Source organism: Oryzias melastigma, linkage group LG22 (genome assembly GCF_002922805.2).
Source record: "Oryzias melastigma strain HK-1 linkage group LG22, ASM292280v2, whole genome shotgun sequence".
Classification (NCBI taxonomy): domain Eukaryota; kingdom Metazoa; phylum Chordata; class Actinopteri; order Beloniformes; family Adrianichthyidae; genus Oryzias; species Oryzias melastigma.
The window spans coordinates 25,578,402-25,591,550 of NC_050533.1; the positions used below are offsets into that span (position 1 = coordinate 25,578,402).

The 13,149-nt window shown below is 39.7% G+C and overlaps 1 non-coding gene across 1 annotated transcript; it reads left to right on the forward strand.

Annotated features, from left to right (window-relative positions):
* The first annotated feature begins 12,860 nt into the window (after positions 1–12,860).
* trnai-aau lies at positions 12,861–12,934 on the forward strand. The gene has a single exon. It is a non-coding gene; the product is annotated as a tRNA-Ile (tRNA).
* Positions 12,935–13,149: the final 215 nt, after the last annotated feature.

Sequence of the window (13,149 nt, forward strand, 5' to 3'; positions counted from 1 at the left end):
ATCCTCTGTTACTCAGGGAGGAGATCTGCTCTCAGCCGCTCTCCTCTCCTCAGCCCTCTGAAGGAAACCCCGAAAATCCAATCTCATCCCTCCACCACCCCACCCCCGACTCGCTCGTTTCTCCCTCCTCTTTCCAGCCATGAAAATGAGCAGAGACATTTCTATCACACAGTCACATTTACCTAAGAGCACTTGTCAGGAAAATTGCACCTCAACCAAAACTGCATTTTCCCAGGAGTGACTCCATTGTTCAGTTCTGAGCAGAAAAGGGGATGAACAGTGATGGAGGCGGGAGATGAGTCCGTCCAGATTCATCGGATATTTCCTTAGATATAACAGCTGTTTCATGAAAACATGTGTTAGCTTTACTTTATGATCCGTTTGTAAAGCAACATGTTTATATGTGGCAGTGAAGGTGAGCAGAAATAACCAGAGCAAAAACCTTAAAACATTACAGAGGACGGCATGTAGAACTTCATTTGTTTCCTTTTTATTTTGTACATTGTGTTGCTGTTTACATGATGTCCCAATTAATGTGGAGTATTAAACCAACTCACCCAGAATGTTTGGGGTTCCTTTTCAAAGTGAGCACTTGTTCATTAGGATGTGTTTACAGAAATATTTTAATTTCCTTATTTGTGTTTGTTGATTTGTCCCAATTATGTTTCATGTTGTTTTTAGTATGTTTCTTTGGTTGTACCCGCCATACAAGATGAGATTTTTTTATGTTTTATTGTTAAACTCATCTTCACTCAACTTCTTTCTGCTTTTATTAAAAAATTACTTTTGGGCTAAAAATGTTAATTTTCCATAAAGTGTTACCGTAGCATCCCAGAAATGCACACAGCTCAGAACTGAAAAGAAAATAATTGTATTAAGAAATTGACTTTGTGCATAACCTGATTGTCAAGGCCCGGGGGCCGGATCCGGCCCTCCAGGTCATTCTATCCGGCCCTCCGGGTAATTCTATCCGGCCCTTCAGACAATTTTATTTTATTGTTATTAATGACCCGATGTTATCTTGCGCTCATTTCTAACTTGTATCATTTTGAAAAAATATATTTTTATGTAGAGTAGAATATTGAAAGTTGTTTAAGTCAGGAGTGTCCAAACTTTTTCCAAAGAGGGCCAGATTCAGTCATTGGGAAATGTTTAAGGGTCAACTCATTTATCTGATGTTGTTTTAGCTATTTTAATAACACTACATTTAAATGAACCAATTAATGGACATTTTATTCCAATGGGATGGTTTTCATTTCTTACTGTAGAACAAATACATCTAAATATGCTGTTATAACCAGAATCCCTGTCAATTTGACAATTTTCACACTGTTCATTCCCAGTTAGCAAGTTGTAGATGGTACGTCTCCTGTCTCTTCATGGTGAATATGACAACGTAGTGTAGCTAACCACAATCAAAAAATACAGACACAGTGTTTAGAAAATGCTGAAATTGTATTAATTTTATTAAAGGAGCCCAAGGGCCGTTGAATATTTAAATGGGGGCCACACTTGGCCCACAGGCCACCCTTTGGACATGTCTGGTTTTAGTTCAACTATTCTGCAATAATATTCCTGCCTTTTTTTATTTATAGTAATCTTAAAAAAAACATTTTTAAAGTGGTAAAAATTTAGTTTTAGAGTGTTCAATAAATGTTTATCCTGTTCGGTGTGTTTTGGATTTTGGCCCCTGTGAGATTGAGTTTGACACTCCTGCTCTAGAGATGAGAAGCAGAAGAATCATTAAGACCAGACAGAGCATGAAACACACTCAAATGAAGTGCATCTTATAAATATAGTCAGATACTACATGTTTTAGCAATTTGTTTGTGGATCATTTGAAACATGATGGGTGGGGCGTTAAATCTTCTCCAAATGACCCGTATAGACCTTTCATTTGTTTGTAAATCTGACTCCAAAGGCATCAGTCCTCACCAACAACCTTCACCACACATCACTGACTTGATCAGATGACTGGAGAGTCTGTTAATGCAAAGGACTTTTTGGCGGTGATCGTATGGACTGAACCTGTCACAGAGGCAGATCCACAGCTGAGTTGAACCGTGCTAGTGAGCAGTCTGCTCATCGCAGGTGGAGATAAGAAGCAGGCTTTGTCCGTGTTCACCTGCTACTCTCTAACCCCCAAAAGACTCTACAGCATGGGACTGCACCCTGGATTTCAATTCTATTGGGAAACATGCTCTCTAGATATTATTTTTTAATGCCAAATACAACGTCACTCTTTAAGTCAACAAAAACCTAACAAAAATAAAAGTTTTACAAAGATTTTTTATGAATCCACTATGCTCTAATGAAGAAAACTGTGATGATTTGTAATAAATAAATAAATATCTGCATGGAGCAGCATGTATCTGACATTTTTCAAATGACAAATCATTCTGACACTATGCATAGTGAGCATGGATGTGCACTAGCTTTTTGTAGAGACTTCTGGGAAATTTCAATGGAACTGGATTTTGAAATTGTTGAATTTAGTGGAGCAGCTTAGTGTCATTTTTAGCCAGAATCGTTCAGTTGATGATAGAAGCATGAAATTTGGTACAGTTATAGTCTCTGGGTCTAGTTACAGGACAAAAGTGCCAGCCACACAAAAATCCAATATGGCCGCCATTTTTTTCAAGATGGCAGTAAAGTTGGCAGAATATCATAAAAATAGTTTACTTGATGATGTTTTCAATGGTTTTCAATGGTTTTTTGCCCCAAAAATGGACTGCTAATGCCAGGGTGGCAGTGAGGATGAGCTCTTTCTGCCTAAAAAAATGCCCTATAATGGCTCTGGCAGTCAAGTTACCTGATGAAGTACTCATATTTTTTCAATGTAACTCATTACACCAACAACCTTTGGTGGCCATCTTGGAAAATGGCCGCCATTTTGGAATTTAAAGTGGCTAGCACTTTTTTCTTAAAATTTGGTGTCTTATAAGTACTTCAGCCAAATTTCATGCTTGTATCATAAAATGAAAGATTTTTTGAGTTAGCAGCTCCACTAATTGGACACTCTGACAAGATGAGTCTGAAGCAGGAGTGTCAAACTCAATCACACAGGGGCCAAAATCCTAAACACACCTTAGGTTGCGGGCCGAACAGGATAAACATTTACTGAACACTCTAAAGCTACATGTATAAAATTTAAAAACTTCATTTTTCAACATGGCTGATACAGTACACTAACCGGGTTTCCTAGCCTTGTCCGCATCTGGAACCGGTACCTAATCTGGAACTGGTATCGACTTGTGTCCAATAACGGGTTCAGGTTGGAGTTAGGATACCGGTGCAGTCCAAGTCTCGGTACCGGTTTGTGGCCCAGACGTTGGGAGCCTCAATTTAAAACAAACGTGTTAGGGACACCCAAAACACCGATGTTTGACACGGCGGGTCTTTAACCATATGTCAATAAGAGTTGTTACCAGCACAGGCCGTTAATAACAAAAACTGATCTGGGGGGCCGTATATAGTCCCCCAGCGGGTCGGATCGGGCCCCCGGGCCTTGGCTCTGACACGTGCTCTAAAGAGTTCACTAACCAGGAAGTAATGAGTGAATCTGGTCACAACCTGGATCATGACGCATGATTAACCTCTTCTGAAACAATAATCCTCTTCCTATTGTGTTTTCCAATTATAATTACAAGAATAAACTGTAACTATAGTTAGGAAAACACTCTGTTACTTGGAAAAGGTTTGAGGACAGTTTCCTGTGGAGATCAGGACATTAAACTGGCTGCACAAACAACACGTTCAGGAATGCAAAGCCCCAAAACCCACAACCAACAACCAGTGAATGATGCATAAGTGGAATATCTCTGAAACCATAAGCAGCGCTTTGGGTCCACTTGCAGGACTCCTTCTGTGTTTTCTGAACAATGTTGAGCTTAATTGAAACAATATAAATGTGCTGGACAACCACAAACTGACCCGTCAGATTGCAGCTCAGTGAAAATGGTTATTTGGCAGATCTTCAGCTTCTCAGAGAGGAAACAGCTGTATCTTAAGACTTTAATGTTCAATAATTGCAGCACCTCTGGATAAATGATAATATGCATCATAAAAAGAGATTATTTTAGTGATGGTGAAGATTTGAAACCCACTGCTGCTGGCTTAAAGTCTCTTCTGTGTTTGTAAAACATATCTTGCAAAAGCACTCAGTAAGTAGAATTCAGCATTAATGTATTCAATGTTTTCAAAAGAAAAGATTTTTCAGATTCTGACAATGTTTTTAGTCATTAAGGACCTTCAGCTGTTGGTTTTAACAAACCCAAAGCTCCCTGTCTCTTAAACGTGCAGACCTGCATGATCTGGACATTCCTGAAGCATTCAAACTTTCCTTCGTTCTTTGACAGATTATGGTGCTTTGTTAGCAATGGAATGGTTAGCAATGGTTAGCAAGGGTCAACAAGACTGTTAGTGGGTCTAAACTGAACTGTCCTTTACATAACAAATTGAGAGTAATGATGGGAGTTTGAACTGAAACACCGAAGGGCTAAATTTTGACCAAATGTTTCATTTCTGACCTCTATTTGACAAATCTGCTGGTTCATAAAGAACTGCTATAGGATTAGATCTACTGGCCAAAACCGTGAACTTAAAATACAATTCTGAAATCTTTAATTTTTCATTTGGAACGTGTTTTAAAATATATATTTTAAAATATATACACCATGCTGTTTAAAATGTTTCAATAATGCTGTTAGCAAAGAACCCTTTCAAAAATTTCAGGAACAATTATTTTATTTATAAAATGCAAAGTGACTGAACAAAAGAGAAAAAGACTATCAGAGAGTGTGTCCAGGTGAGTTGGCTCAGGTACACCTATCTACTGTCCAGAGAAGTCTATCAGAAGTGTCCTCATGGAGGAGCTGAAGCCAATGTCACGTTTAGTTAGAGATTGTCTCCACCCGGGCCAGAGATTCCCATGAAAAAACCAACACCCGCCTCATCTCATTCACCACTGAAACACTGCAAAAAAACACCAACTTATATCTGGAAAAAAGTATTTCTTTTTAGAAGAAATCAACAAAAAAAAAGTCAAATTATCCGCCGGTGCAGCGAATGAATTTTACTTGTCAAGACCTTAGTAAACAGGTTAAATCTTGAAATTAGCTAAAAACACTTGTTTTAAGTAATAATTTAAGATAAAATAATCTAAAAACTACAACATAGGAGCTTGATTAAAATGTATCGTCTACCAGTAAATATTGTGAAAGCTTTTCAAATCAGTTTTCAAATGCATTTTTGGAATATGTGTGGATTACTTATTTCAAGTTTTTAAAAAGTGATAACATCTAAAATAATTTAAATTGAGAAATGTTTTTGTCCTTAAATCAGGCCTGCAGGGTTTTTTTTTTGTTTGTTTTGTTGTAAATGACTACTGTAAAAGACAGATAATACATATTTTCTTAAAACAAGTTCAATAATCTTGAACATGCTGTTGTTTATATCTAAAATAAACATCAACAAGATTTTCTAACTAGCTTTAAGATTAATAATCTTAGGTAGATTGACAAAATTTCCAGTGAAAGGTCTCAGTTGAATCTGTGTTTGGTCTGATTCCACTCCAGCTCCTGAGCTCTAAGGGGATACGGTGGGTTAAAAGAGTGGATGATGAATGGATGGATGGATGTCCTGCATTGATTTTAGTTCAGTGAATCCCATCGTTCAGAATGAACCAAACTTAGATAAATCACTACCCACACGTTATGAAATGAATCAAATTGTTGTTAAAATGAATAGTTACACCCCTAACAAAAGCGATCATTTGTTAAGATTATCAGTAGATGTTTTAACTTAAAGACGTGAACAGGCTGCTGCTCCAGTCTGATGAGACTCTGATCATTTTCCTTAAATGTGTCTGTTTGTTGGAACAGCTGGAGTCTGACACTTCAGAGGGAAACAGAACAATGAAGGACGAAGGAAAACTTTTCTAGAATAAATTAAAAAGATAAATTAAAAAATGGTAGTTTCCAGGGAGAATTTTACTGTTCAAAGCAATGGAACGACCAGAACAGCAGATAAGGGACGACACAGTCAACACGATCAGTAAAAGAGATTCTATCAAAAAGAGGTAATCACAGTGTGTACAAATGCAGGGCAGAGTAATGACGGGCAGAAAGAGAGAGCACTGTAGCATGTCTTAGGAATCACGTGTTTCTAAGTGTAACATTAGAGCATCCCTTTCATCTTCCTGTTCAGTTTCACACTGCATAAGCATCTGTATGAGACCCGGCACAGAGGATTCTGGACCAGCATGTGGCTGCAGTACTTCCTCCCAGCGTGAAGACAGAACAGGATTCATCGTCTAAAAATACCCAAAGCTCTTTTGTGAGCCCTTTGATGAGCTGATGCTGCAAAAGGAAACATCTAATGCTCGTAAGCGAGGAGGAAGATTGTTTTGGACCGTCATCAGAGCAGAGCCCTCCAACACAAACCACGATGAGTAGCAGTCAGAAAGAGGGATTTGGAGGAAAAGAGACAGCATGCTCCACATGCTCTCCATATGCTTCACAAACGCACACAGATGACTCTGGATTTCTGCTGGGATGCTTCACGCAGACAAATCTCTGCTCCTAAATCTTCCATTATCACCCTCCTCTGCACAAGTCAGAGCCTCATTCAAAGGAGGCCGAGTCCAGGAATGTGTGTCTGACAAACGGCTTCAGGAAGACAGCCGCTCATGAATGAAGGACAGGAAAAGAAAGTTGGAGCATTTCTTACTGGCTGGTTTCTTCTCTGGATGTTTGATTCACAAATATCTAGAAACTGAAGAAACTTGAGCGTGAGCATCCCCTGTGAGGGATCTGATCAGACCAGGAGACTTCTCCAACACTCCCTGTGATGTTTCTTATCTACGTTCCTGCTTTTCAAGCCTCTAAACTCCACACATCTCCATGACTCCATATGGGTGATCTGGAGGATTAGGTCTCCCCATTTGACCAGCATGCATGTGACCCCAACATCAGCAGCAGGATTAAGCCTCTTTAAGTGAGGTGATCTTAGATGAGGCAGACGCTGGACAGGAACTGACAAAGGCTCCAGTAAGTCGGCATGCAAGTGCAAAAAAACCTAAAACAAACTGTCACACAATAATAGAAGGAAATTAAATATATTTCAAGTTAAATTTTAAGATTTCCGTTTGTTGATTATTCAAGAACAGGGCTTATGAAAGAAATGAACAAACAGTAAAGCCAGAATTAGTCAAGCCCCTGGTTTAGCTGAGGTTCTTGGTCACATGACACACCTGCTGCCCCCATGTTTTCTATCCAACATCTGACAGACAACACCTGGAAGATCCAGAACCAGGTTTTAAAACATAATGCATTATTTATAAAAAGATTAAAATCACAGATCACCAGATTCAGTTTAAATCCTGACAGAGATTCTATTTCCGTGGGATCTTTCATTATTGTTCAACACACATCAAGTTAATTACTGTTCATTATGTTAATTTATGTTTGACCATCTAAAGGACTTAGAAATGTAATCTGTTCTTTATAGAAAAACATCTTCATTTTATTGTTTGGATCAGTTAATTGCTTTCAGGATTTTGCTAATCAGCATCTCTGGCTGCACTGATGATGGATTCCTGGATGTTCCTGAAATGTGTTTCCTGGTAAAGCGTGGTTGGGCTTAATTTCTGGAGCTCCAGGTCAAGCGGGCCTGTGGCTGAAGCAGCAAGCCACAAATTCCTGACAAACCCAGTGAAGCAGCCCAGCCTTCCTTCTGTCTACTCCCAGCATCCGGAAACATTTGGAAATACTTTTTAGCACTGAAGGAGGCATCAAGGAGGCAGATTCCATTCTCAGAGTTTAATTTGACGACTCCTAAAAACAGCCTTCATAATGTCACTGTATGAGTGTGCAAAACTGACTTCTAATGAGTCAAACACCTGGTCTTACGGGAATACAAACCCTGACAACTCAAAAACTCACAGTACTCGTACAGGTCAACTCCTGGACAGGTACTACAACTATTACTACTACAACTCAGAGTTTGAACCTGGACAGAACCAGGGTGATTGTGGTGTATTTTGTGTTTTTGTCTGTTTGTGTTTTGTTTTGTGTCTTAATTGTTATTATATTATTGTTATATTGTTTTTGTTCACATTGTTGTGGAGAGTGCATACATGTACATGTATATCTGTTTGTATATGTATTGCATTTGTGGCTTTAAGAAAGTGGGACTCCAGGAAGAACAGCAGCTGGCATGTTCATTAACTGATGGGATCCTTATAAACAAACAAACAAACCAGAAGAAGCTAACTTTGGAACAATAAGCCATGCTATTGGGTTTATTTTGATTACTATACCTACAACCTTTTGGTATTTGAATTCAGTTTATTGAAGTAGTTTATCATGTATGTATGTAGCCATGAGGTCCTGGAACCTTCGTTTGTGTGAGTTTGTATGTCGTCCATGTGCATGAGTGGATTTTCTCCAAGCACTTCCTCCCACAGTTCAAAGACCCGCTTCATGGGTTAACTGGTGATTTGGAAGTGTTCCTTGGTGTGAGTGAATGAGTGCGATTGTGTTGGAAAAGACTGGCAACCTGCCCAGTAGTGCTGACACAAACGATTATTTTAACACTAGAATCCCTGGAACTTTCAGCTTCTGCTGCAATGCCCCCCTCCCCTTCTCAAAGTAGTGTTGTGGTGATCACCCTAAACCAGGGGTCTCAAACTCGCGGCCCGCGGGCCATCTTCATATGAAAGATTACTGTTAGTGCAGCCCATAAGGCTGACATGAATGACAGTTGCTGTGTGCAGAGCTGAATGAACCAATCACAGTGAGGTATATGGCTCTGGAGGCGGGACATCGGCGGGACATCTGCGGGATGTCCAGTGCCTCTGTCAATCATTCATTCCTTCCTCCAATCAGCTGGGCGGAGGAGGAGCCATTAAGCACCAAACGCGATTCGCGCGATGAATTCGCGTGCACCGCGTGGGGAATTTGCTGCTTGCAGCTCGTAAAAAATGTGTTTCTGTTGCAGCGCCGCATGTAGGAGAAGCTACCAGGTCCGTCTGTGGATGTCTCTCTTAGAATGAATACACATATGATGTCGAGGAATACGTTTTTTTAACGTGCTGACTGTTCCTATTGAATCAGAACTCCTCAAGCTCCGAGCCGCAAACTTGTAACCCGCCCTGTTTCACCGCGCGGGGATCCGCTGCACCCGCCTGTCAGACACGCGAACCTGAGCTTGGCTCTCACCTGCGGCGTGTCTGTGAATCTTAAGGTTCACACACCGGCTGTGTCGGCGCGCATTCCAGTCCATGTAAACACGAGTAGAAGTCCGATAATCTGGTACGCGCGTTTGCCCCCAGCAGCCCCCAGAATGCGCACTGACGCAGCCGGCGCGCACGAGCACCCCACACCTCCAATGAATGGGAGACACATAGATTAGATTCATTTATTCTGAGGAGTTCTACAAAAATCTACAAAAAAGGAAATCCTTCAAAGATTTTCTCGGTACCGGGGCTACTCTCTCTCTGTAGGAGGATCTGTTAACACAGACATTTGAAACTGAATAAAAATAATGACTTTTCTCTAGTCAGTCAATATGTGGTTTCTTCAGTAATATGTATCTGCTGTATGGTCATTATTATTATTTTAATTTATTACTTTATGGAAGTTTTTTAGTTCCATTAGACTGATTTTTTTTAACCCCTGAATTTTTGTTCTAAATTTTTATTCTGAATTTTCTTAACCACTGATTTCTTTTTCTGAATTTTTGTTGTGATTTTTTTTTCAACCCTTGCATTTTAAACAGTAAAATTTTATGCTCCCAAAAATATTTTCTATCTTAAAAAAAATCAGAGTTTTTAATTTTGAGACTTAAAAATTTCAAGAGGTCAGAAATTCAACATAAAAAAAAATTCAGGGTCTGATGGAACTAAAAAAAACTTCCATACTGATTTGCCTGCTTTTTAATTCATTATTTAATATATTTATTTATTTTATTCATTATTTTGTGTTAAAAACAAAGATATTTGAGAACATTGGAATGTTTTATCAGCGCTTTTTTTGTGAAAACCCTGATGCGGCCCGGCCTCACCCAGACTCAGTCTCCAGTGGCCCCCAGCTGAATTGAGTTTGAGACCCCTGCCTTAAACCATCAACAATGACTATCTGATTTCGCAATGCAGATTGTAAGGTTCAGAAGGTCATGGGTTCGAATCCCGCTCAGGAATAGTCCACATGAAATATTTGTTTTTACTTTTAAATTTTATTTTTACCTCAAAACTGTTCAATGCAGGTGAAAGAAATATTTTTAACACGGACAAATGCCTTTAAACCATCAACAATGACTTCCTGATTTCGCAATGCAGAATGTCATGTTTAAATTTAAGTTTGACATGCATTCCAGATTCCGCCACTAGAAAGTGAAGTGGATATGGCTGCTGACTCACATTCAGAAGGTCATGAGTTCGAATCCCGCTCAGGAATAGTACATATGAAATATTTGTTTTTACTTTTATATTTTATTTTTACCTTTAAATTGGTGACATGGGGGGGGGGTTTATTCCTTTTTGATGCATTTAATGACCTTGAAATTGCAAATTAGATCTAGGTTGTACGACAGCACACAGTTCTGCTCCCTCCCCCCATCCACATACCTAAGAGAAACAGGTTTTTTAGGACCAGGCAGTCCTGGCCTACAAGACTGCAAACCTCCAAACCTACAAAGGTTTGGAGGTTGCAGGAGAACGGGACGTTTCAGACTGCATTGGTGGAGGAGGAATGATGGTGTGGGCTTGTTTTTCAGACCCCCTAGTTCCAGTGAAAGGAACTTTAAATGCTTCAGGAGGCTAAAACATTTTGGACAATGCTCCCAACCTTAGTGGGAACAGTTTGGAGCGGGCCCTTCATCTTCCAACATTTTTGTGCACCAGAGCACAAAGCAAGGTCCATAAAGACATGGAGGACAGAGTCCTGAACTGAACGCCATAGAACACCTTTGAGATGAATTAGAGCAGAGACTGAGAGCCAGACCTTCTCCACCAACATCAGTGTGACCTGACCAATGAGCTTTTGGAAGAATGATCCAGAGTTCTTATAAATACTCTCCTCAACCTTGTGGACAGCCTTCCCAGAAGAGTTGAAGCTGCAATAGCAGCAAAAGGTGGAGCAACATCATATTGAACTCTGGGTTAGGAATGAGATGGAACTTTAGTTCAAATGTGAGTAAAAGCAGGAAAGCCAATACTTGTCCACATGCATCAGGTAACTCCAACCCCCACACAACCTGTTAGTTCAAATACACATTAGGTACTACATGCTGCATTAACATATACATGGGCCAGTTAATGGCTCATCAGTGACCCACCATGACACAACAATGGGCTCTCGGACTAAAGGGGGAAACTCTTCCCTGCGCAAATTTGCGCAGGCTTAGGAATTCTAGTGTTAATAGTCGACTAATCACCAATTATTTTTTCAGATTAGTCAACTAATCGTGTCATGTATCAATTAAATGTAAAACACACATCTTAATCATCATTAGCTTCAAACTAATTAAAAACTAAGATATATAGCATTACCTGTGAAAATGTTAGTGTGAATGCTGTAAGCTGAATTTGATTGCTGAAGATTCTGAAATTGATAGCTAAAAACGGTGAAGCTGATAGCTGAAACGCTAGTGCTGCTGATAACTAACAACCCCGACGTTAATGGCCAGCTAAAATATTATTTAAATGTGAAATTAGCCTAAAGAACTGAAAATAGTTTAAATTAGCCAAAACAGCTAGCATGTAGCTGAAATATTAACTAAACTCCAAAACAGCCCAAAAAACCTTAATAAATGCCATATAGAATGTCATTATAACTTTCAACTTTACCACACTCTGACTCCATATAATATGAAGTAACGACTAATCGACTATTAAATTAAATGATTAAACTATTTTAATAGTTGATTAGTCAACTAATCGTTGTTGTCCAGGGTACCTCACCTTTGCCCCACAGTTGCTGGATTGCTTCCAGTAACCTCGTGACCCCTAAAGAGATTCTGCTGGTTCTGAGGATGGATGGATGGATGGATGGATGAAGCAAAATGTTTTTACGTTTTTTTTTTTGTCATTAACTGCTTTTGTCAGTTGTGGGAACTGAAAAGTCATTGGTAGTTTTTGCACGACAAACAGTTCTTTGTAACATTCATATCAATGTTGTGCATAGGGAGGTGCCGTTCAATGCTTCATGTATCTTCATCTGTTGTTGTGACGGGTTGAGAATATCTTTAATTTCCTTAATATTTTCAGAGTACCAGAGCGAAACCTCCTTATTATCTGTTTTATAGAACATAACTTCATGCGTCATTCTCATATATTTTCCTAAATGTTTTTCATTCTTCAAACGTCTCCAGTTAAACACCCATATGGTCTGCATTATAAGACACAGCGTGGTAATTGCAGAGGAATATGACACATTTAGATGTGAGGTTTGACTGCAACCAAACAAGACTTCGACATGTCAAATTAAAGACATTCCTGACAGACATTCCAGAGAGCACCATCTTTTATTGTTTCCTCTGGTAATTCATGGCAGCTGCTGCAGTGTTGGTGGTGACAAACTACTCATTTAGGTCCAGGAAACAGACCAACAAAACAAGATAAACAAAAGGTAGAAGACAGACAGTAGTTTTACTAAGTGTATGTCCACAGGACTGCACTACAGCTTTGTCAAAATAAAAGAAAAACTGTCTGGAACTGGTACTGAAGTATGTGAGAGCAGAACTGATGACAAAAACAAAAATACTAGGAAACAAAAACAATATCAGAACCTGATCAAGCTGAAGTGAAATCTGACATTTAAACTCACTGAGGAGAATTGACTGAACTGAAGACAACCACTGGCCTGTTAGCTCAGCTGGTCAGAGCGTGGTGCTAATAACGCCAAGGTCATGGTTTCAATCTCCATACTAGCCAAAACATGATACTGCACCACTTGATGACTGCCCATTATCCGCTCGCCTGAATCCAACAGAAGGAAGGCTCAAATTCTTTGAGGGCTGCACGGTGGCGCAGTGGTTAGCGCTCTTGCCTCACAGCGAGAAGGCCCCGGTTCATTCCCGGCTGGGACCTTTCTGTGTGGAGTTTGCATGTTCTCCCCGTGCATGCGTGGGTTTTCACCGGGGACTCCG